This window comes from Dasypus novemcinctus, chromosome 26, assembly GCF_030445035.2.
Source record: "Dasypus novemcinctus isolate mDasNov1 chromosome 26, mDasNov1.1.hap2, whole genome shotgun sequence".
NCBI classification, from domain to species: domain Eukaryota; kingdom Metazoa; phylum Chordata; class Mammalia; order Cingulata; family Dasypodidae; genus Dasypus; species Dasypus novemcinctus.
In genome coordinates this window covers 60469104-60493401 of record NC_080698.1, presented here as the reverse complement: position 1 = coordinate 60493401, position 24298 = coordinate 60469104, and the positions used below count along the sequence as shown (strand labels likewise).

Genomic DNA, 24298 nt, shown 5'->3' with positions numbered 1-24298 from the left:
TTTTCCTCTCTGCTCACCTTTTGTTTTTTTTCTTATCTTACTGCTATCACTTCTTGAGAAAAGGATCTTTTGTCAGGTTGAAAGAACAATCCTCCTTTACCTAAGATAACACTTGTGCCCAAGGTCACATCTCCATCAGTGTCAGAGAAACAACTAGAGGCCAGAACATCACCAATAAATTTTAGGGTCCTTTTAGAAAGCCAGAGTCCCAAGACTCTCACACTGTGTTAGCTGTGTTACTGGATTTTGTCTAGGTTCTTGGCTATGCTGCAGAAATGAATTTCAAGAGCACATCAGGTGAGTTAGGCCAGTCATTTATTCAGTGAGGGAGGGAAGAGAAATGGGAGAAAATAACAGATTATGGGTCCCAGGTAGAAAGGAAGGTGTTGAAAAGTGATAAAGCAGACTGTTTTATAGACTACAATTCTCCATTAGAGATTATCAAAACCCAGGTTTACTTGCATGGCCATCATAGTAGAGGAAAAAGGGCGAGAGCAGGGCGCAGAAGGTAGGAACAGGGGACCAAAGGTGAGGGTGAGCTCAGGCCTCGTGCCTTCTTTTTGAGCCTTTAATTACCCCACCCCTTTGCTAATGGCCAGCTGTTTACTGTTTTGATTAATTACCCCCCATCAATCCCCCATAAGTGTCCAATGATAAAGTCCTTGGGGAATATCCAGGGCTTCTCCTGTCTTCCTGAGGAAATCTTGTTCTGGATGGCAGAATCTTGGGAAGGGTCTGCCAGCAGCCATCTTGGGGGTTATTGATGTCCCTGTGGACTTACCAGGTTCCAGATCAATCTATTGATTCCCTATCTTACTAACCAGCTTCAGTTGGATAGCAAACCTGTAAAGACATTTTTCAGTGGAATCATAATGCATCATCAGTGAATATTTGATGACTATATGCATCGATTGGAAAAATTACATTGTTATTAGAACCAACAATTTTATTATATATTCATGTACCTTGACTGATGAAAATAAGTGCACATCTACAAGGAAGCATGTAAAGTTATACAAGGGTAAATGGCTTGTATTAGCAAAATAGAAGATAGGTGTGTACATGCAATCAACTAGGAACATTTTAATAAAGCACAGTCAGACATTATATGGAATATTATGTGATAACTAAAATTAATGGGAAAACATAATATGAGATGGATGTACATTTACCTACCTGAAGATATCTCTAAACCTTACAAGTTAATAAAATGTGTGGAAGAACAATACCCGTGTTATATACTATAATACTCATGTGTGTGTGTGTGTGTATACTGGCTTATTTCATTCAACATGATATCTTTAAGGTTCATCCATTCTGCTGCATGAATGAGAACTCCATTCCTTTTCCTGGCTGAGTAATATTCCATTTTATGTATGTACCATGTTTTATTTATCCTTTCATCAGCTGATGGACACTTGGGTTGCTTCCATCTTTTAGTAATTCTAAATTGTGCTGCTATGAACTTTGTGTCCAAATAACTATATGAGCCCCTGCTTTCAATTTTTTGGGGAATATACCTAGAAGTGGGATTGCCAGGTGTTTTAGTTTGCCAAAACTGCCAATGCAAAAGTACCAGAAAGAGGTTGGCTTTGTTAGTGGGGATTTATTAGGGTAAAAGCTTACAGTTCTGCAGCTGTGAAAATGTCCAATCAATGAAGATCCTGAAATCATGCCACCTGCACAATGGCAGCTCTAACAGTCTCTATCTGTCTTCTTCTCCAGGCCCAGCTTATCTTCAGCTTTGAGCTGATCCATCGGCCTTGACTCTTGGGTGCCACAATTTCCAGCTTCTCCACTGATTCCAGCCTCTGGAGTCTCTCTCAGCTGCTCAGGGCTGCTCTTTCTGCAGCTGTCGGCAGTTCTGGAGTCCTTTCTCTCACATGGCAGGGGCAAAATCCTGTCTTTCTCTGTGTTTTCCTGTTTTCAGTTCTCAGTTTATGTAAGACCCAGCAAGAGGGCAGAGATCTTACTTGGGTAATGCCTCACTGGTAGAGTCCAAAGACCCCAAAGGAATTCAATCAAGGTTCCTTAACTAAATCTAATAAAATAGGTCCCACATAGTGTAGGTTTCCATGCACAAGAATGGGTTAGCTTCAGAGCATAATTTTCTAGGATTCACAAAAGACTCAAACCAGGACTGTGGATAATACAATAATTCTATACTTCTGGGGAACCACCAAATGTTTTCAACAACAGCTGTACCTTTTTACAGTTCCACCAACAATGAATGAATGCCCCTGTTCCCCACATTCTAACATCTGCTATTTTCTTTTTTCCCCAATTGTAGTTGTTCTAGTGGTTGTGAATTGGTATCATTGAGTTTTGCTTTGCATCACACAAATGGGTAATGATGGTAGCCATCTGCTCCTGTGTTTATTGGCTGTTTGGATACCATCTTTGGAGAACTGTCTATTCATGTTTTGCCCTGTTTTTGATTGGATTGTTTGTCTTTTTGTTGCTGAGTTGTAGGTTTTTGTTTTATTTTTATTTTTTCTCTCCCCATCCCCCCCCTCCAGTTGTCTGCTTTCTGTGTCCCTTTGCTGTGTGTTCTGTGGTCACAGAACTTCTATCCTTATCAGCAGCATCGGGAATCTGTGTTTTTTTTGTTGTATAATTTTGTTGTGTCAGCTCTCCGTGTGTGCAGCGCCATTCTTGGGCAGGCTGCACTTTCTTTTGCACTGGGCGGCTCTCCTTACAGGGCACACTCCTTGCATGTGGAGCTCCCCTATGAGGGGGACACCCCTGCATGGCAGGGCACTCCTTGTGCACAAGTACTGCGCATGGGCCAGCTCCACACGGGTCAAGGAGGCCCGGGGTTTGAACCTTGGACCTCCCATGTGGTAAGCGGATGCCCTATCCATTGGGCCAAGTCTGCTTCCCAGGTTTTTGTTTTAAATTCCAGATATTAAACCTTGTTTTAGTTTCCTTGGCTGCTCAAGCAAATACCATTCAATGGATTGGCTTAAGCAATGGGAATTTGTTAGCTCCCATATTGAGGCTACAAAATAGTCCAAATCAAGGTGTCATCAAGGTGATTCTTCCTTTTTAACGATGGGAATTCCAGGGCTTGCTGCCATGACTCTTGGTCCTGGGTTTCTCTGTCACATGGCAATGTGCATGGACACCTCCCCTGGGCTCTCCAGTTCCTTTCAGGTTCCAGAGACCTTCAACTTCTTGGTTCCTGTGGCTATCTACTGAATCTCACTCTGAATATAAAGGACTCTCCTAATAGGATAAGGCCCATCCTGATTACTTTGGGTCACATCTTAACTGTAGTAACTGCATCAAAATATCCTGTTAATTGGTTCACACTCACAGGAATGGATTCAGTGTAAGAACATGCGTGACTGGGATACACGGCTGAAAACCACCACACTTCACCCTTTGGACCAAAAGACATGTTTTCTCTCCACCATGTGCACAATACATTCACTCCACCATACCATACCAAAGACTTTAAGTCGTTTCAGAATCAATGGAAAGTATAGTCACATGAAAACCAGTTATAAGTGTGGTCTGTCCTGGAGCAAAATTCCCCTTGGTCTGTTAACCTGTGAAATCTAGAAAACAAGTTTTCTTCCAATGTTCAATGGACAGATGAGCATAGGATAGATATAACCATTTTAACAGGGAGAAATTGGAAGGAAACAGACATCACTGCTCCCAAACAATATGCAATCCAGCAGGGCAAACTCCATTACATTTCACAGTCTGAGAGTTTTTTGTAGATCCATGTTCTTTACTCCAGGCCTGGTGGAGTCTCACCCCATTTAAGTGCTTGTATGATGGCCACAGTATCCCCCAAAACTAGGGTGAAATCTCCACCCTTTATGAACATCAGGATATTGGCAAGGCTCTCTACAAACCCTGTAGCACAGTCCTCACAATCTCTGAGCACTGGAGTGGCAGCACTGTACCCGAACAATGGGGCAGAAGTCATGCCACCTCTGAGCGCATGGGAGGGTCAACTGCCCCCTCCAAGTGATGGGGTTTATGCACCCTTTTTGAATACATGTGTAGGTGCCCTCTCTTGTCCAGAGGATATATCTTTGGTCCAGACTTGGCTTCCATGTTTCTGCCCATTCTTCCTTCAATTTGTCCATTCTTTGTGCCTTTCTGTTCTTGCTGGCAGTAGTCCGCTGAAAGAAATTTCACAAAAATTACTTGTCAGCTTTGCATATAGTTCAATGGATCCAAAACATCAGACAACAGAACTTTCCACAGATCTTTCATGCATAACTACATTTCCAATCTTGACTTCCATTGAAATGGCTGACTGGTTCTATGTTCAGTGAAACCATCACAGGGAGCCATCTTCTCTGAGAACGTGCTTTCTGAAAGCTCAAGAAGACCTCTCATAAGCTACTTTTGGCCCGAATCATGGAGTATACAATGTGGATAGGCTCAGAAATTTCCAAAACTTCAATTTCTGGTTTCTTTGTTCTTATGAATCAATTTCAGCTTATTGCTTTCCTCTCACATTTTACTATAAGCTACAATGAAAATCCAGGCTGTACTTTCCATACTTAGCTTGACAAAGTCTTCAGCTAAATAGTCAAGCTCATTGCTTCCAAGTTCTGCCTTCTGTCTGACATCAGAACTCAATTTATCCAAGTTCTCTCCATTTTAAAACAAGGAATACCTTTCCTTCAGATTCCAATAACACATTCACCATTTCTTTCTAAGGCTCTTTGGAAGTGTCTTTAGCATTCTGATTTTTACCAACAGTCATTTGAAAGCAGTCTAACCTTTTTCTATACAGCACCTTATAATTCTCCCAGCATCTAGTTATTACCCAGTTCCAAAGCTGTTTCTCCATTTTGGTATTTGCTTCAGCAGGACTCTACTTTTCTGGTACCAAAATCTGTTTTGGATTTCTTCATTGCTCAAGCAAATACCATGCATTGGGTTGGCTTCAACAATGGGAATTTGTTGGCTCTTAGTATTGAGGCTAGGGAAAAGTCCAAACCAAGGTGCCATCAAAGGACCTCCTCTGATCTGCAGAGAGATCCAAGAATTTACATCTTGCTGATTTGCGGAACAATGCCCTGTATATTTCTTTTATTTTTAAACATTGTTAAAAAACTGAGTTTATATCATACATATATTTTGTGTCCCCACCATTTCCATTTGACTGACCACTACTACTACTATGTCCTATCATAACCCTCCATACATACTTAAAACCAAGAAAAGGGTGCAGTTCCATATTTAAAAACTAAATAGGCATTTTGAACTCCTTATTTTTTTTTAAATAGGAATTTTGGATAACACATTCTTGGAAAGGAATCTGGACAACATTTATCAGACATAGCAGGGAAAGTGCTCACTCTGCATCATGAAAAGGACAGCCAGATATCAACTGTTACAGAAATGAAATAAGACAGAAATTTTTAACCAACAGTTTAAGCTATTTTCTGAAAGAGATTTCCTCCACTACCAGCGATCTTGAATAGCATCCTGCTCAGTCATCCAGAAGCACTTCTTCATGTAATTGATGAATTTGACTTCCACTTTCATAAGAGAACCACCTTTTCCTATCCTTGCTTGCATTTTTGCTTTAATATCTTCTACAGAACTAGATTCCTTCAGTGATTTTGGAACTTTTTCCTGTTTCTTGAAGGATTCTGGACGTTTTTTTAAAAAAATTATTTATTTATTTATTTATTTATTTATTTATGTATGTATGTATGTATGTATGTATTTCTCTCCCCTTTCCCACCTCCCCCCCCCACCACCCAGTTGTCTGCTCTCTGTGTCCATTTGCTGTGTGTTGACCTTTTGATTTTGATATTGATTGCTTTGAGTCTTTTCCATTCTGGTTTGACTTTTGTGCATTTTTGGCTGGGGGTTCTCTGATAGATTTTTTTTCACTGAAGATTTTCTTCTGTTTCCTCCTCATCAAAATCATCATCATCATCATGTTAACCATCATCTTCATCTTCATCATCATTGTCATCATCTTTAGCAGCAAGTTCTACCTGTTTTTGTGGAATCTTGCTACCACTTCCAGGGGCAGATCGCTTTCAAGGTATGCTTAAGAGTTTCACATCCTCCTCTTCATGTTCTTTCTCTGCATCTTCCTCCACAGCTACTAAGTGCTGTCCACTAATATGCACTGGCCCGGAACCACACTTCAAACAAAAGACAACAGGATTTATTTTCATGCCTCCAAGGGAAACCGTTAGCTGTACAGACATTTTCAAAGTTGCAAGTGTTACTGTAATTGGACTGCCTTCATAATTCATTGTCTCTGCTTCAACATGCAATTCATCCTTTGTACCAGCCCCTAAACTGACCACTCTTAAAGATAACTGGTGCTCATTTTCATCATTATCCACCCTAAAGTGATAATCTTGGTCAGCCTTTAGTTTCTAATAAAAAAAATAGTTCTGGGGCCTCAGGGAGCTCATGTCCATGTCCATCAAATCTTCCATGGGGTGCTAACATGCACTTAGGTGGGAGAGAAGTCAGACAGAGATAGAAAACCGCTGTTCCAGAAAACAGCTCTACAGGATGGAATCACACCAGGGATATAAGTGTTTTTAGGTCTAGTTAGTTAATTATCTTTTTTCTCCCTTCAGTTTTGCAAGGGTTTGCCTCAGGTGTCTTGTAGCACTCTTGTTACATGCACAGATATTTATGATTACTATTTCTTCCTGGTGGATTATTCCTTTTGGTAATAGGTAATGACCTTCAGCATATTTTATAACATTTGCATTTAAAGTGTGTTTTGTCTAATATTAGTATAGCTACCCCTGCTCTTTTTGGCTTTCTGCTTTCATGAAATATCTTTTCCCAACCTTTCACTTTCATCTTATTTGAATCCTTGGGTCTAAGGTGAGTCTCTTCTAGATAGCATTCGGATGGATTCTATTTTTAATCCATGCTATCAGGCAGTATTCTTTTGATTGGGAAGTTTAATCCACTAACATTTAATATTATTTCTTTAAAGGCATCACTTACCTTGACCATTTTGTCCTTTGACTTTCATATGCCATATCTTATTTTAATAATTTTACTCTTGATTTCCCTTTCTGATAGTCTTCATTTCTACACTCTCCACCAAGCCTCTATCTCATGTCTTTTTCTTTCATCCAGCAGAACTCCCTTTATTATTTCTTTTAGAGCCAGCCTCTTGTTTAATAACTCTTTTAGTTTCTTTTTATCTGGGAATATTTTAAGCTCACCCTCATTATAGCAGTACAATTTGGCTGGATAAGGAATTCTTGGCTGGCAGTTTTTCTCATTCAGCATCTTAAATACATTGTACCACTGTCTTTTTGCCTCCATGGTTTCTGATGAGAAATCTGCACTAAGTCTTTTTGAATCTCCCTTGTATTTGATGAATCATTTTCTCTTGCTTTCAGAATTCTCAATTTAACTCTTGCATTTTCATACACTCAATGTAGGAGTCTCTAAGTAGGTCTCTTTTGAATACATTGTGCTTCTTGGATACATATATTTATATCTCATAAGACTTGGGAAATGATTATCCATTATTTCCTCAAATATTCTTTCTTTCCCTTTTCCCTACTCTTCTCTTTCTGAAACTCACATGACACATGTGTTGGTGCACTTCGTGCTATCATTCAATTCCCTGAGCCCCTGCTCAAATTTTTTGCCATCATATTCTCTCTGTTCTTCTGTTCTTTTCAATTTCACCTATTCTGTCTTTCAATTCATTTATTCTTTCTTCTGGCATTTAAAACACATTGCTGTATGCCTCTAATGTATTTTTAATCTCCATTGTGCCTTTCATCCCCATAAACACACTTATGTTTCTATTCAAGCTTTCAAATTCTTTGAGCATACCCAATGTCTTCTTTTTTTTCCTTTATTTTCTTTTAAATGTTACATTCAAAAAATATGAGGACAAATGAGTTTATATGGCTATGAGACTCCAAAAAAGAGTTGGGAGGGCATCAGAGGGGTGATGCTTATGCACACCTCAGCAGGGTACCAGAGACAGCCAAGGTAGATGGAAACCCAGGTGCTGGTTCTCCTGAGAGCTGCAGAGACCCACAGGTTTCTATGCTTATGGCTGATGGCCCAGTGTCTTCTTAATGTCATTTATCTCTTTACCCACATTTTCCTTCAGCTCCTTGAATTGATTTAGATTTAGATTGGTTTGAACATCATGTATTAGTTGTTTCAAATCTAGTGTGTAATCTGGTGTTTTCATTTATTCCTTTGACTGGGCCAAATTTTCCTGTTTCTTAGTATGGCTCATAGCTCTTTGCTGATGTCTAGGCATCTAATTATGATGCAGAGTTTACTCTGACATCCAGTTTCTTTATCTTGCCTAGGATATAATTGTTGTTTCCAATCTTTGTGTGATGGCTCCTCTTTGATTCTTGATTCAACTTATTCTAGCACCTCAAAGGGCTTTGTAAAAGAGTGAAAAGGCAGCCAAATCAATGTGAGGAAGTATTTGGAAATCATATATCTGATAATGATTTAATATGCATGATACATAGGGAGGTTCTACTACTCAACAATAAAAAGGCAAATGACCCAATTAAAAAATAGGCAAAACACTTGTGTAGACATTTGTATAAAGAAGAAACACAAGTGGCAAAAAGTGTTCAACATCTCTGGCAATTAGGGAAATTCAAATCAAAACTACAATGAGATATTACTTCGCACCTATTAGAACGACCATTATTAATAAGACAGAAAACTATAAGTGTTGGAAAGAATGTGCAGGGGTAGGAATGCTTATTCATTGTCGGTGGGAATGTAGAATGGTACAGTCACTATGGAGGACTGTTTGACTGTTCTCAAGGAAGTTGCATATATATTTGCCACATGACCAAGCAATACAACTACTAGGTATATCAATGGAAGATGACAGCAGTGACACAGACTTCTGCAAAGTGATGTTCATAGCAGCCTTATTCATATTGCCAAAATAACGAAAACACAGGTGTCCAAAAACTGGTAAATGAATAAACAAACTATGGTGCATACATATGGTGGAATATTAGACAGTTGTTAAGAATAAATGAAGTCATAAATCATAGGACAACATGATGAACCTGGAGAACATTAAGTTGAGTGAAGCAAGCCAGACACAGAAGGACAAATATTGTATGACTGTGCTATTATGAGCTAAATATATTGTATAAACTCATGGATTTAATAATCAAATATAGGTCATTAGAAAATAGAATGAGGTTAGAGAATGGAAAGCTGAGGGTTAGTCTGGGCAGAATTGGTAAAAACATTGTTTTTAAATCTTTGAAAATGAATAGAAATGATAAAAGCATGTCTTCCTGTTTGTAACTATAGTGCTAATCTATGGGTATGATAGTAGTTGAAAAGGAAAGTCCTAGGGAATATATATGGCCAGAAGGAAAGTTAACTAATGTAACATGGTAATGAATATCATAGTGAAGCAAGATCATGCGAAATATGAGTATGTGTAATATTCCATATATTAAACTATTTTTTGAAACTGAACACAGGTATGTTAATGTTAAAATATTTAACTATCATGCAAAAATACAAACAAAGCAAACTATGGGCAGTAGAGTACAGTAATACATTAATAATCTTACACTAATTATAAAAACATGAACTGTACTAAATGAAAGAAACTAGAGAAAGGTACAACATGTTGTTTGACTCCATCAGTATGAAATATATGTACAAACAGAGAGACAGAAACAGAACACCAACTATGGATGGCAGATGAAGGATAGAGAGATTGAGAAGTGTTTATTAAGGGATAGAGTTTTTTGTTTGTTTATTATTATTTTATTATTGGAATAATGCTTTAATAAGAAATGAAGTGATAAATGCACAACTATGTGATCATACCAAATACCATTGATTGTACACTTTGAATGGATTTTATGATTTATGAATATGTATCAATAAAAATGATTTCAAAAGAACTGTGGGTGGAGGACTTGGCCCAGTGGTTAGGGCATCCATCTACCACATGGGAGGTCCATGGTTCAAACCCTGGGCCTCCTTGACCCGTGCAGAGCTGGCCCATGCACAGTGCTGATGCATGCAAGGAGTGCCGTGCCACGCAGGGGTGCCCCCGTGTAGGGAAGCACCATGCACAAGGAGTGCACCCTGTAAGGAGAGCCACCCAGTGTGAAAGAAAGTGCAGCCTGCCCAGAAATGGTGCCACACACATGGAGAGCTGACACAAGAAGACACAACAAAAAGAAACACAGATTCCCGTGCCGCTGACTATAACAGAAGCAGACAAAGAAGACACAGCAAATAGACACAGAGAACAGACAACCGGGGTCGGGGGGGGAGGGGAGAGAAATAAATAAATAAATAAATAAATAAATAAATAAATCTTTTTAAAAAATGAACTGTGAAGAATTAAAAGCTGCCTGCAACCTGCACAAAATAGTCCTCTGAAAATAAGGGCCCAAGTAGAATATACAATGTTTCCTCTTGATAACTGAGTTTAAGCCCCAGATAAAATGGCATAATCCAAAAATGTAAAGAGCTAAAGTTAAAAATAATAAGAAGAAAGAGCTAAAGATTAGGAGTTTCCATGCTCTGAGGAAGAACTAAAGGCATCAGAAATGGAGATCTCCTAATTTTTTGAGTTAGGGCTCTGGTTGGTTGGCATCAGATCTTTGACCAGAGTATTTGAGAAAAATATAACACCAAGAAAAGAACACATAAGTAGCTGAATGTTGGAAGAAGGCATACTTATGCTGGTTCTGCCAAGGGAAGGGAAGCACAACATTTTTTTGACACCTGGAAACACACCCTAGTTATCAATCAACTGATTATTTTTTATTATTTATTCTATAACATGTTCAATAAACTTAACTGGGGTTATGACCTATAAACAGAAATGTGCATAAATCATAAGTCTGCAGATCCAGGAATTTCCACAAAGAGAAGAGCCCCATGAAATCACTCCCCAATCAACAATGAGAACATGGCCAGCACCCCAAGACTCTCCCAATCACGAGGCCCATGTCTCCCCAGAGGAAACTGGGATAAAGACTTCCCAAACCTTAGTAGAGTTTTGTCTCTTTTGAATTTGACATAAATAGAAACATAGTGTATGAGAAAAAACCCTGGCCAGGGACCCACTTATGTGGTGCAGACCAGTTCCCAAGGGCTTGGAGTAGAGGACTGGGAAGACACCAAGAACCCTCTTACTTTTTCCTGGTATGCACTTTCCTGGTCCGACAGCAGATGGAGCTCTTTGACAAGCAAACCTCTGCTCAAGCCCAGTGGAGAATGCATTCAATGAAACCATGAGCTGTCAGGTGGTGCCTAAGCAATGTCTGGGAAAGGTCCCCTCTGGGTGGACCAAGCCTCACATACCAATACACCCATTACTTCTCAGCTGCCCCCTCAGCTTTCCCAGGGAGGAAACAAATCTCTCTCCTCTGTATCAACAGCAGCCAGTCCTGGTCAATAAGGACGGACTTTGAGAAGTTAGGCTATCTTTAGGTCTCTGCCAGCACCCAGGTGGGAACAGTGGCACGGCCATGCCCCGTCTGGATGGGTGGAAAGTGTGGCACCCAGCAGACCAGATTTGTCAGCCAGAAGCTGGACCGGCAGTAGGCTTGTGCCTGCCCCTCCCCTTTCCTGGGGGCATGGACCTGGCAGCCCTCTCCATAGCCATCCACCAGGGTCAGGACGGCCCAGAGCTGTGTGCTCTGTGAGTGGGGTCGGCTGTCTCCAGCAGCAGTGGCCTGAGTTACTCAAGGATCCTCTCTGCAGAGTCTCCTTCTCCTCACTCCTCTTTTCTGGGGGCTGCCTAGCCCTCTCTTGATCTCCAGATCCCTAGAACTGTTCTTCCAGAGAGTTGCTGCCTGTTCTCTCACCATTTTTCAGGGGAGAAGTAATTCCTGTAACTGTGTAGTCTTCTATATTCTCACATTCAGATGAATGTGTTGAATTCATGACTTACCCCTATTTGGATGATCAGCTCTCATAAGTATGAAGCTTTTCATTGATGTCGTGGTGGGTGTGTTCTTGTAGATATGCTGCATGGATATCATCTCTTGTTTATCAAGGCCTTCTTCCTTGCCTGAAATAATGACAAAAATTAAATTGGTAGAGGGTGATGGACTAACAGGCAGAGCTGAACTCTCTCACAAAAACAATGGAGAAAGAGCCAAAAGCTGGCTGAGGGACCTGCTTTGGGGAATCAGCAGACCAAGACAGTGCTACACAAGTGCAACACCAAGAAGGGTGAGGGACAGAGATGAAGAAGCTGAAAAGACAAACATGAGACATCAAGCCCTGTGGTGGCCAGGAAGGGCTCCTACCTCCAAGCACAAGATACTGAGCTTTGTTAAAACCCCTAGCTCACTACAGCCAGCTGAAGGGGAATAGATATCTTCCTCCCTGTCAGCTGTTTCAAGGGAAAAGGGAGGGGAGGTGGGGTGCTTTTCTTCAGTGAATTCTGCCTGCAGAGCCTGCTTTGAACCTCCAATCTGGAATTCAACACAGGAACACAGGCAAGTTGAGACTGACACTGGAAAGGTCTGAGGAGTAGCACCAAGGAAATAGCCAGTGACAAGTGGAGAAGTAAGACAGAGCTTGACTCACTGGATAACCTCCAAGGAAGGTGGGCATGGCAAACAAACCCATTAATAATGGGCAAAGTAGGGAAGCAGCTGACAATCAGTTGGGCTCCCATCTACCATATGGGAGGCCCTGGGTTGGCATCCCAAGGCCTCCTTGTGAAGGCAGGCTCACCCGCATGCTGTGGAGTGCTGCCTGGCCTGCAAGCACCACAGAGAGTTGCTCAGCAAGGTAATGCAATAAAAAGAGGGAAACAGGGAAACGGACTTTGGCCCAGTGGTTAGGGTGTCTGTCTACCACATGGGAGGCCTGCGGTTCAAGCCCCGGGCCTCCTTGACCCACGTGGAGCTGGCCCATGCGCAGTGCTGATGCACGCAAGGAGTGCCGTGCCACGCAGGGGTGTCCCCCGCATAGGGGAGCCCCACGCACAAGGAGTGCACCCATAAGGAGAGCCGCCCAGTGCGGAGGGAGCAGCCTGCGGAGGAATGGCACCACCCACACTTCCCGTGCCACTGACGACAACAGAAGCGGACAAAGAAACAAGATGCAGCAAAAAGACACAGAAAACAGACAACCGGGGGAGGGGAGGGAAATTAAATAAATAAAAATAAATCTTTAAAAAAAAAAAAAGAGGGAAACAAGCAAGAACACAGAGGAGCATGCAGCGAATGGACACAGAGAGCAAGGGGGTAGGGGAATAAAGAAATACAGACACAGAAGAACACACAGCAAATGGACACAGAGCAGATAGCACACACACAGAAAGTCACAAGTGGGGGTGGAATGGGCAAAGTAGTAGACATTCCTACAAAGAAGACATACACATGGAAAATAAGCATATGAAAAGATGCTCAAGTCCATTAGCCATTAGGGAAAGGCACATCAAAAACAAGATGAGGGAAGCAGATATGGCTCAATGGATAGAGCATCAGCCTACAACATGGGAGGTCCTGGGTTCAAACCCAAGGGCTCCTAACCCATGTGGTGAGCTGGCCAAGTGCAGTGCTGATGCATGCAAGGAGTGCTGTGCCACACAGGGGTGTCCCCTTCATAGGGGAGCCCCATGCACAAGGAGTGTGCCCAATAAAGAGAGCTGCCCAGCATGAAAAAAGCACAGCATGCCCAGGAATGGTGCCACACACACGGAGAGCTGACACAGCAAGATGAGGCAACAAAATGAGACAGATTTCAGGTGCTGCTGACAAGAATACAAGCAGATGCAGAAAAACACACAGCGAATGGACACACAGAGAAGACAACAGGCAGCGCAAGGAAGGGGAGAAAAATTTTTTTTTAAATAAACAAAATAAAAAATTTTTCAAAAGGCAGATCAGTTAGGAAGCTATCTCAGTAGTCCAGGCAAGTGATACAGTGGATTAGACAGAGCAGCAGCAGTTAGGGAAACCAGGTGGACAGGTTTTGCACATATTTGAAGGAGTTGATGCTGGATTGCTGTGGGGTAAGAAAGTGACATAATCACAACTCCAAAAGATAGAGGAATGAACAAACAGGAGGAATGCAACTATGGACTAAAGTAGACTATTATTATTCTAATAATGGAAGAACTTGTAACACTGATATAAAGACAGTGGATACAGGAGGTTCTGAGGGGAGGGAGAGGGATGAATAGGTGTAACATGGGGCATTTTTGAAACACTGGAAAAATTTTGCATTATACTGCAATAACAGATACAAGTCATTATACATTTTCTCAAAACTTATAAAAATGAGCTGTGCTAAGTGTGAAACAATGCAAGCTACAGACCATGCTTAGCAGCAATGCTTCAATATGTGTTAATCACATGAAACTAAGGGACCACACTAATGAAAGATGATGTTTGCGGGGAAAAGTGTGTTAGGGGGAGGAAGGAGAGTATATGGAAATCCCCTATATTTTTGATGGAACATCTATGGCATATAAACCTCCTTTAAAAATAAATGAAATAATTTTTTGTTAAAATTCTGACTCTGAAGCAGAAGTATCAATGGAGTTGTGATGCTAGGCAAGAGGAAGACTGGGGTTTCATCAAAACTATTTGATATTTGAAAACATAGAAACAGATTCTGAAGGGAGGGTACACTGAATGAGATCCATAAAAAATAAAAATGATACATTACTCATCAAATTCTAAAACTACATATCTAAAAAAGACAAACTATAAAGGGAAAAATTTTGTAAATTTAACTATGACAAAAAAAGGACAGATACCTAGACTATCTGGAGCTGATATCTGGAACAAGTATCTAGAATATTGGGAGTGGATACAGCTCAAGCAGTTGAGCGCCTGCTTCCCACATGGGAGGTTCTGGGTTCAGTTACACGTACTTGCTAAAACAAACAAAAACAAAAAACAAGCCAACAAAAAAATTTCAGGGAAGCCAATGTGGCTTAGTGGTAGAGCACTGGCTTCCCACTTATGAGGTCCTGGGTTCAAGCCCTGGCCCTAATACCAAAAAAAACAAAACAAAACAAAACACACACACATAAAAAAACCACACAGATATCTAGAAAAAAATCAAAAGAATTTCCAAAATTCTGAAAATTCAACCATGAAAAAATCCTATTAGAGAATGGGCAATATATATGAACAAGCATTTCACCATAGTAGATAAATGGATGGGAAATAAGTACAGGAAGAGAAGCCATTAGGGAAATGCAAACTACATTAGGGAAATGCAAACTACACCATTATGGTATATAACTACACACTATTAAAACAAGTAAAACAATACCAAATGCTGGTGAGAACGGAGAAAAACCGAATCTCTCATACATTGCATAAGGGAATGTAAAATGGTACAGTCACTCTGAAAACTAGTTAGCAGTTTCTTATAAAACTAAATATATACTTATGATACAGCCCAGCAAGTGCACTCCTGCACAGTTATTACATAGAAATGAAAACTTATACCCAAACTTGCAGTCACCGCTCGGGCTGAAGTGTGGTTTGCTGGCCTGGCAGGGGAGCGGCCGCGGTAAGCCTAATTCCAAGCTGCTGCCCCCATAATAGGGTGGCTGGTCGGACTCACCGCCACCCCTGAAGGGAGCTCGGCACGGGCGCAGAGTGCCCTCAGGTCTCCCCTTCTCGGCAACCATGCTTCCGCGGCCGCCCCTCCTCCCAGATAGCGCCACACGATGCCTTATGAGGCAACATCCTTCTTCTTCTTTCTCCCTGCGCAGGCGCAGGGTGGAAAATTCCAGTCTGCCCTTTCTCCCCCCCCACCCCCGACAGCAGCAATAGCCCGGCGCAAGGTGGGAAACTCAAGTCTGCCCTCTACCCCAGCAACAGCAGCCCCCAATCCCTAAACCCTGCCACTTCCCCCAGCAACAGCAACAGCCAATCCCTAACCACCACCCCTCCCCCTTCCAGTACCTCCCACCGACCTTTCTCCCCAGTAACTGCTTGCGGCAACCAATCAGAACATGGCATAAGCTTCGACCAATCAGCCTTCCCCAGCCCCTATAAGACTGTAGCCACTTCCTCAATAAAATGGGACCTGCGTGTTTACCTCATCTCCGCGGTAGTTCTTCTGCCATGCGCCCTCCAGTCCTGAAAGCCCCCAACAAGGGCCTGGCCTCCCTTGTCCCCAGTTCGTCACCTGCTTCTCCGGGCGACCCCTTCGTCTCCGGCTTCGCCGGGCGACCCCGTCAGCCGAACTGCGCAACCCCTGTGAGACCGACCCCTCGTCTGCTGCCAGACCGACCCCTCATCCCAAGCCGGACCGACCCCTCGTCCCAAGCTGGACCAACCCCTCGTCCGCAGCCAGACCCCACCACCACCGACCGAGCAAGCCGCTGCACAAACTAAAGGATTAGTTTGTTGTTTGAAAAGATTTAAGCAAACTGATAACCCTCTAGCTAGGCTAACCAAACATAAAATAGAGAAGATAAAAATTACCAATACCAGGAATGGAAGAAGGGTCCTCACTATTGGTTCCACAGACATTAAAAGGATAATCAAACAAGATTATGAACATCCCTATGTCCAATAATTTGATAACTTAAGATGTAATAACTGAAAAGTACTAGAGATGCAAATTATCAAAACTCACACAAGAACAAATATATCATCAGAATAGCCCAAAGCTAGTAAAAATTTGAAATCAATGATTAATAACATTCCAAAAAAGAAAGGACCTGGTTCAGATAATTCACTGGCAAATTTTACCAAAAACTTAAGGAAAAATGAGACCAATTCTCCACAATCTCTTTCAAAAAACAAAGCAGAAGTGAAATTTCCTAACTCACTTGATGAGGCAAGCATTACCCTAATGGAAAAACCAAAAAAAGATATTAAAAGAATGGACAACCATATACCAATATTTCTCATGAACATAAAACCAAAATTTTGTCCCATTGTCTGGGACTGTCCAGCTGACTATTGGTCTCCTGGAAGGAAAACTCACATAACAGGACATATTTCAAATGCCTGTAATGATTCCTTCCCGGAATCTTATTAGTGTGTATTTTGTAGGAAAAACATCATTTTAATAAAAATCAAATGTTGAAAAGGCTACACAATTAAAGGTAAGCCTCCCTCTCATCCAGCTTCTGTTTCCTCAGTTCTATCCCTGCCCAGACACCCACTTACCAATTTCACACATCTCTTTGCTGGATAGGCCATCTGGGCACAAGGATATATGCCTGTGTCTCATTGTACACTCTATGTTTTGCAAGTATTTTTTAAGTTATTCAGTCATTAAGTCAATCTTTCTTAAAGAAATGTCCACAATAGACCTAATAGCCTGACCATGTAACATAAAGTCCCATCGGGATACTCTTAGTGAGAGGGGGTGACATGAAAAGGCAGGACAATGGACATAAACCAGGACTGCCCTCAACAAGGGGGAGCACACAGTCATTCTGGAGCTCATCCTTCTGTTTATTGGCTCTGTGGAAATCCAGTTCATGGACTTACTTTAATTGACAAATCAGTGATCTGGAGTCCCCCAGGTCCACAGACAAATGAGAAATGCACCACCTCCCGCTCCAGCATTAGGAGGTCCAGGATTAAAGGATAAGAGACTCAGCACAGGTCTGCACCCTCCCCAGTGCACAGGACTAACACCTCCCAGAAACACCCCCAGGGTGCACAGCTCTAGGAGGCCTAGCACTTGAGGAGCCACAGCCATCGCCAAAGGCCGGCTGAAGGAGCCTGGACACCACCTGCCAAGGCCTGCAGCCTGGAGCTGAGCATCATGGGAGGGAGGGGCGGTGCAGCTTCCAGCACTGCCCACTGAAGGCCCCACCCACACCTCAGGGCCCCCCCAGGCCTCAGGACTAGGGATGGCCCCACCCACTTCCTGCTTCAGGCACCCAGGGTCCACCTATTGGATCATCTGAACAATTCCTCAACTTTTGAGTGTTTTTCTTTAATCTTTAACATTCTCCATTTAATTTTTCAACCCTTTCAGCTTTTCACCTTCTCTTTCTACTTTGTCACCCTATTTCTTAGAGATTACATTTCAATTTTGAAGTATATTTCCATTTTTATTTCTTCTCATTCACTTTTTGAGTTTTTAAAATTTATATCTTATCATGTATTAGTTCATTTTCTTAATGCCTGTTATCTACTTTTCAGAAAGTATATTTCAGTAGATAATATAGATCACAATGAAGAGCTTTCATTCATTTGTTGTGGATTACTCTGTACTTACTCCTTTTCTCCCTCTCTTCCTTTTATACTTGAAAATAATATGAATTTTCTTTCTGTTGGTTTTCTTATTATTAAAAAAAAATTTAGACAGAAGTGAGACTGAAAATAGCTTTCCAGCAACACAGATCTGTTTCTCCTTCTACATGTTTTATGAAATGTTTCAAAGTATAGAAGCTTTCTTCCTGATATTTCCAGACTCTATACTTCTACCACTCTTCAAAAAAGGGTCTTCACTCAGCCTATTACCTATATTGCACCCTTTGTTGCTATTTTCTTTCTCCATCCGACGACAGAATGTTCCTTTTACATGTACTCATGTCTTGAGAAATATTACCATGTTTCAAAATCTAGTCACTCTCTATAGATGTCTATAGATTTTCAAAATCAATCATCTACAAAAGTCTATATATATTCAAAAGCAATATCTACAAGTTACTTCAATAAGTTACACTTTATTTCATTTCTGAACTATCTTGTTTTTGTATATTTAATGTATTCTATTCCTACAATCATTCGATTTTACTTTCTTATATTTACTTTATGACTACAGTTCTTAATTCTCAATTTAGTTTTAAATCAATCTATTTTCATACATATTTGGTGTTAGCAGTCATGTTAGCAGTCACAGTTCATATTCAGCAAATTTTGAAATATTTCCATTGCTTTACATTCATAATCAAATATGTTCAGGGTCATTTATATCTGGACTACAAGATTATCACCATATGGCTTTATACCTATCATGAGGCACACACATGGTCCTCAAGGATTCTGGTTAATACTTGTTTTTACTCCAGTTAAAGTACTATTTAAAAAATAACCTCTAGAAAGAAAAATGCATTTAATAGAGTTTACTGAATTTTTAAAATTTAACAACACAACACAATATTTCAGGCATAGTCTACCATGATCTTATTATTAAACTTTGAACATGTGGATACTGGTAAGATTTAAGTTCATCAAAACCACAAAAATGTAGATATCCTATAATTAACTCACTTTCCAGGTTATCAGAAATGCACTCACAGGATGCCTATTATCTGGGGACTTTCTGCTGCTCACTGTGTGGATGGTCATTTGTGGAAGTCATTCTACTCTGTTCACAGCTGTGTCTAAAAAATCCATGGCTAACATTACACTCAATAGTGAAAGACTGAAAATTTTTCCCAAGAGTTCATAAACAAGATAAGTTAATTCACTTTCATCGCTGCTTTGCAACATTGTACTAGAAGTTATAGCCAGAGCAACTAAGAAGAATAAAGTCATCCATATTGGAATGGAAGAAGGAAAGCTATCCCTATACATAGATGATAGAATCCTTTAAATACATAATTCCAAAGAAGTCACAACAATACTAATGCAACAATAAAGACATTAAGCAAACTTGCATTGTATGAGATAAATGCACAAAACTCAGTTTTGTTTATATAGCACAACAAAAAAATAAGTCCATTCAATTAGCCACTAACAAAATAGCTAAGAATGAATTGAATGAAAGGATGAAACACATGAACACTAGCAACATAACTGAATGAAACTGAAGAAGACCTAAACATATGGCAAGACATCCATTGTTCAAGGATGATAAGACTATATAGTTCTTTTTTCTCTTTTTTTTTTAATTTTATTCATTTTGTAAAAATATCACATTCAAAAAATATGAGGTCCCATTCAACCCCACCACCCCCACCCCACCACTCCCCCCCCAGCAACACTCACTCCCTTCATCATGACACATCCATTGCATTTGGTAAGTACATCTCTGGGCATCTCTGCACCTCATGGTCAATGGGCCACATCATAGCCCATAAGACTATATAGTTTTAATATCAATACTACCCACGGGGAACTACAGATTCAATATAATAATTGCCCAGCAGCCATTTTTGTTTACAGAAATGGAAAAACCGATTCTTAAATTTAAATGGCTTCAATAAGTGTTTTTAATAGAGAAAACAATCACCTTTCTCCCTTGTGAGACTAGGATAGATTAATTTAGATAACATGAGGGCTGTCACTGAGATCTGGTTGACTTAGGTAGGTATATTGGGGATTCTCTGAGGGATATTGGGGTTCACAGAAATTTGAATTGTAATTCTCCCTGTTACTAGAGGGCAATATTTTCCTGTAAATCTCATGGGGATCCAGAGGCAAGGATGTGAAATCTCTCTGAGTACAGTGGTGTTTTTCCACTGGTGGATTTTCATTCATGCTGGGTGCAGTCTTTGGTTCTCAGAAGGAAGTAGAGGTTTCTGAAAAAAACAATAACTGACCAAGTCCCCTCCTCTTTGTACCCTAAATCACATTATCTGCAATGAGTTAAGGATGAGAAGGCATAGGAAAATTCAATCAATATCACTAGTGATCAGTAAAATTAACATGAAACTTGGAAGGACTCACTGCTACATCCTTTGGAGTAGACATGATCTGGGTGAAGAAGGACTGAAATAGAAGGTGCACACTCCAGGATGCTGAGAGTTGTTTAGAACTTTAGACAGAGAAACACCTGTTGTTGACCACCTCAACAGAAGTTCTCATATCATCATACTTTTCAACTCCAGAAGTTCTATTTCCACTAATTTTATACTTTCTAGCCCTTTATTGATATTCCCTATTTGGGGAGATATCATTCTCATGTTTTCCTTTTGCTCATTGAGCACATTAAAAATTGTTGCTGTAGATACACTAATCTGGGAAAATGGTGTTGATGTAGGTGGGCACTGCTCATCTCTTCTGTAAACCAATGGCAGAGGGGCCAGGGGCCTAACTGGAGTGAGCTGTTTTGAGAATCCACAGAGCAGGAGGCTGCAGGCATGCCAGCATCATTCAGGAGAAAGCTGGACAAACAGATAGAGAGCCCAAGGGAAAACCATGAGCTACTCACCCCTGTAGCTGGAAAAGGTGGTGGGCAAGCCCCACCTTCAAGGAAAATAGCCTCCATGGACCCCATGGCTCTCAAAGGCCAGTTGAGAGGGAGGGAACATTCCCTAGAGGAATGGGGTCTGGTGAAGGGTGGAGAGTGGTTTCCTTTCTGTGGGTTTGGAAACCTCCGCCCCTTTTGAATCTCAGGGAGGACACCAGCCAGCACTGAGGTGGCCCTGGGGAGAGGGGAGAGGGAATCTGCTCAGGCAGGCTGTCACACCCAGCCACACTGAGAGAGAGGAACTTGGTCAAGGAGGGGCAGGGACAGGCACCCATCTAGCCCAGCCCCTGAGAGCTATTAGAAGTCCAACTCCTTAAGGGAAACAGGGCCAGGAAGAGTCAGACTAGCTTCCAAAAGCCTATTCAGCTCATACAGCTGCAGCAGCACAAGAGGGAAGGGCCTGCCTTGCATGCAGGTGCCTGGTTGGAGCCCTGGTACCTCCTGAATGAAGGGATCGAGAGAGAGTATGCACACAATGAGCACCTCATGATAGAGACATATAGGCTGAGTTTCTCTTGTTTTTTTAATGGTTTTTTGGATTTTTCTTTATTTTCCCTTTATTTTACATGATAAAACTGGATTCATCACCTGGAAGGCAGACTATAGAGTGATTGATGAGCACCAGCAGCCTATGAGGTCTCTAGGGGCCTAAGAGGGAAGGCTGCTCTTCCCGGATGGTTCCTTTGTTACTATTTTTTCTTGTTTGTTCTTTTCCCTTTCATTGTCCCTTTTTCTAATTTTTAAATTTTTACTTATTTTTCAACCTATTTTATTTCTCTTCCTTCAGTTTTGTCTTCTGACTTCTATTGCTTTTCTTTCATTCCACCAGTTCTTGTTTGGTTTTCATTTTTTCTTTTTCTCTCCTTTTTCTTTCCTTCTATTTTCCTCTGGTCTCTTTAGCATTTTAATTCATTCTAATTCTTTTCTATTTTCATTCTTGTTTAATTTTTTCTTTTCCAACTCTTTTTATTCTTCTTCCTTTGTATTTTTTTAATTGATTTTTTTACTTACATTCCTTAGTTTCCTAGCTCTTACACAGTTCCCCTTCTACTTTCTTTGCATTATTATTGCTATTATTCTCCTCATCTCTTTCCTTTCCTCTGGTCCTAATATTATTTATCAAGGGAACAGAGACAACTGCAAGGATATTCTAGAGGAAATAAATATCAAAAAACAACTTTGAGGACTTTGAGGAAATATGACAAAGAAGGTAGGTAGAGACTGACATGCTCACACAAAAAAAGGACAGAGAAGTCAGGTACCTATCTAAAGGAGGGGCTCTGGATGCTTATAGAACAGGAAGGTGCTCTGAGTCATCTGGAAGGTACTGGAAAGATAAAGAAGAAAACCAGGAGTTGCTCGCCTCTGTGGCTGGAAATCACACATGTACCCCGCAATCCTGGCAAGTAGCCGCATGGTCCCTGGCTTGCTGCTGCCAAGGGATTGGGAAGGGGTGGTCCCTGGGAGAAAGAGGGGACTAGCAGATGCTGCACAGTGGTTTCCTTGTGGTGAGTTTGACCAGCTCAGGTCCCTTTGAATCTTGGAAGAGACCCAGACCTATCTGGGAGAGGGGAGGGGTGATCCCTTCAGGCAGGTGGTCACACCCAGATGCCCTCCTGAGGAGAGAAAGCCATTAGACTAGAAAGGGGCTGGGCACACTACCTCATCAGCAGGACTCTAGCAGGTACAGAAGTCTACAAACACCTGGAAAGGTGGCACTTAGCTCTCTAAAGTCTGATTAACCTAAGGAGACAATTTAGCTCAGTGGAGGGAGTCCTGCCTTGCCAATAGGAGGCTCCTGGTCAAAGTTGTGACCCAACACATATCAGGCATCAGCCTGTAGTTTATGACAAGGAATGTACAGGTGTTCTTTTGGATTTAGGTGTTCTTGGACCTGTTATTTCCTTGCTTTAAAAAAAGACCCCTTTCTTTAACTTTAAATTTTAATCACTAGAACTGGATACATCACCTGCCTGCAGATGGAAGGCTGCAGAGTGATGGATGAACACCAGCAGCCTGAGAAGCTCCTTAGGAGCCTAAAGGGAAAACTCTTTCCTAAGTTGTTTTCTCATTGTTGCTGCTACTGTTTCCTTTCTCTTTGTTGTGTTTCCCCTTTCTTTGTTCCCTTTTATATTTTTACCATTTTTTTCTGCCTACATAATTTCTTTCTTTCCTTAATTTTTCTATCTTCTGCTTCTCATTCATCCTGCCTATTTTTGTTTGGCCTTCAATTTTTAAAAAAATTTTTCTTTTTTTTCACATTCTGTTTTTCTCCACCTTCTTTCATTATTTTTTTACACTTTCTTTTTCTTTTCTTTCTTTTCTTTTCTCTTTATCTCATCATTCCAGGCTTTTAATTCATTATTTTTCTCTATTTTTTCTCATTTCATATTTTCGATTCCACTATTCCTCTCTCCTTCTTAAGATTTTTTACTCACGTGGACTATTTATTTTCCTAGGTCTTGTATGACTCCTCTTCTACCTTTTATTATTATTATTGCTCTTATTATTCTTTATCTCTTATCTCTGGTCACATTTTTTTCAAAAGAACAGAGATGACAAGGAAATAGAATAAGAGGAATGAAGTGTCAGAGTGAAAACTTACAATATGTAAAAACAATAACAAAATAAAACACTAGAGCAGAAAGAGAAGCTAACCAATTGAATAAACCCATCAAGATAAACAGATGCCTAAACACCAACCAAAAATTATAAGCCATACAAGAAACAGGAAGACATGGCCCAATCTAATGAACAAATTGAAAAAAAGAAGGAGATACAGAACTTGGAACTAATCAAAGATATCCAAATAGCATGAATCAACTTAATGAAGAAAAGGAAGAGATTAAGGATATTTAAAAGACACTGGGGGAAGTGGACATGGCTCAACTGTTAGAGCATCTATCTACCATATAGAGTGTCCAGGGTTCAATCCCCAGATCCTCCTGACCCATCTGGTAAGCTGGCCCATGCATAGTGCTGCCACGTACAAGAAGTGCCATGTCACATAGAGGTGCCCCGGCATAGGGGTGCCCTACACACAGGTGTGTGCCCGCAAGGAGAGCAGCCCTGCAAGAAAAAAGTGCAGCCTGCCCAGGAGTGGCTCTGTACACTCAGAGAGCTGACATATTCTTGAAAAATTGTCCAACCCTCATGACAAACAGAGAATACTGAAAGTAGCAAG

General features: G+C 40.9%; 1 long non-coding RNA gene and 1 pseudogene across 2 annotated transcripts in view; both read right to left on the bottom strand.

The window, feature by feature from the left end:
- Positions 1-303: 303 nt before the first annotated feature.
- The window catches only part of LOC139437627 (uncharacterized), a 37626-nt gene continuing 13631 nt past the window's right edge, over positions 304-24298 (bottom strand). Inside the window, exons 2-3 of one of the 2 annotated variants that reach the window (XR_011647498.1) lie at positions 11915-12034; positions 304-843 (exon numbers count right to left, since the gene is read on the bottom strand). This is a non-coding gene — a long non-coding RNA (uncharacterized lncRNA). Of the gene's footprint in view, positions 844-4057; positions 4143-11914; positions 12035-24298 lie in introns of those variants that run through there. The other variant, XR_011647497.1, reaches the window with a different exon arrangement.
- Positions 5362-6440, bottom strand: LOC139437694 (nucleophosmin-like; annotated as a pseudogene).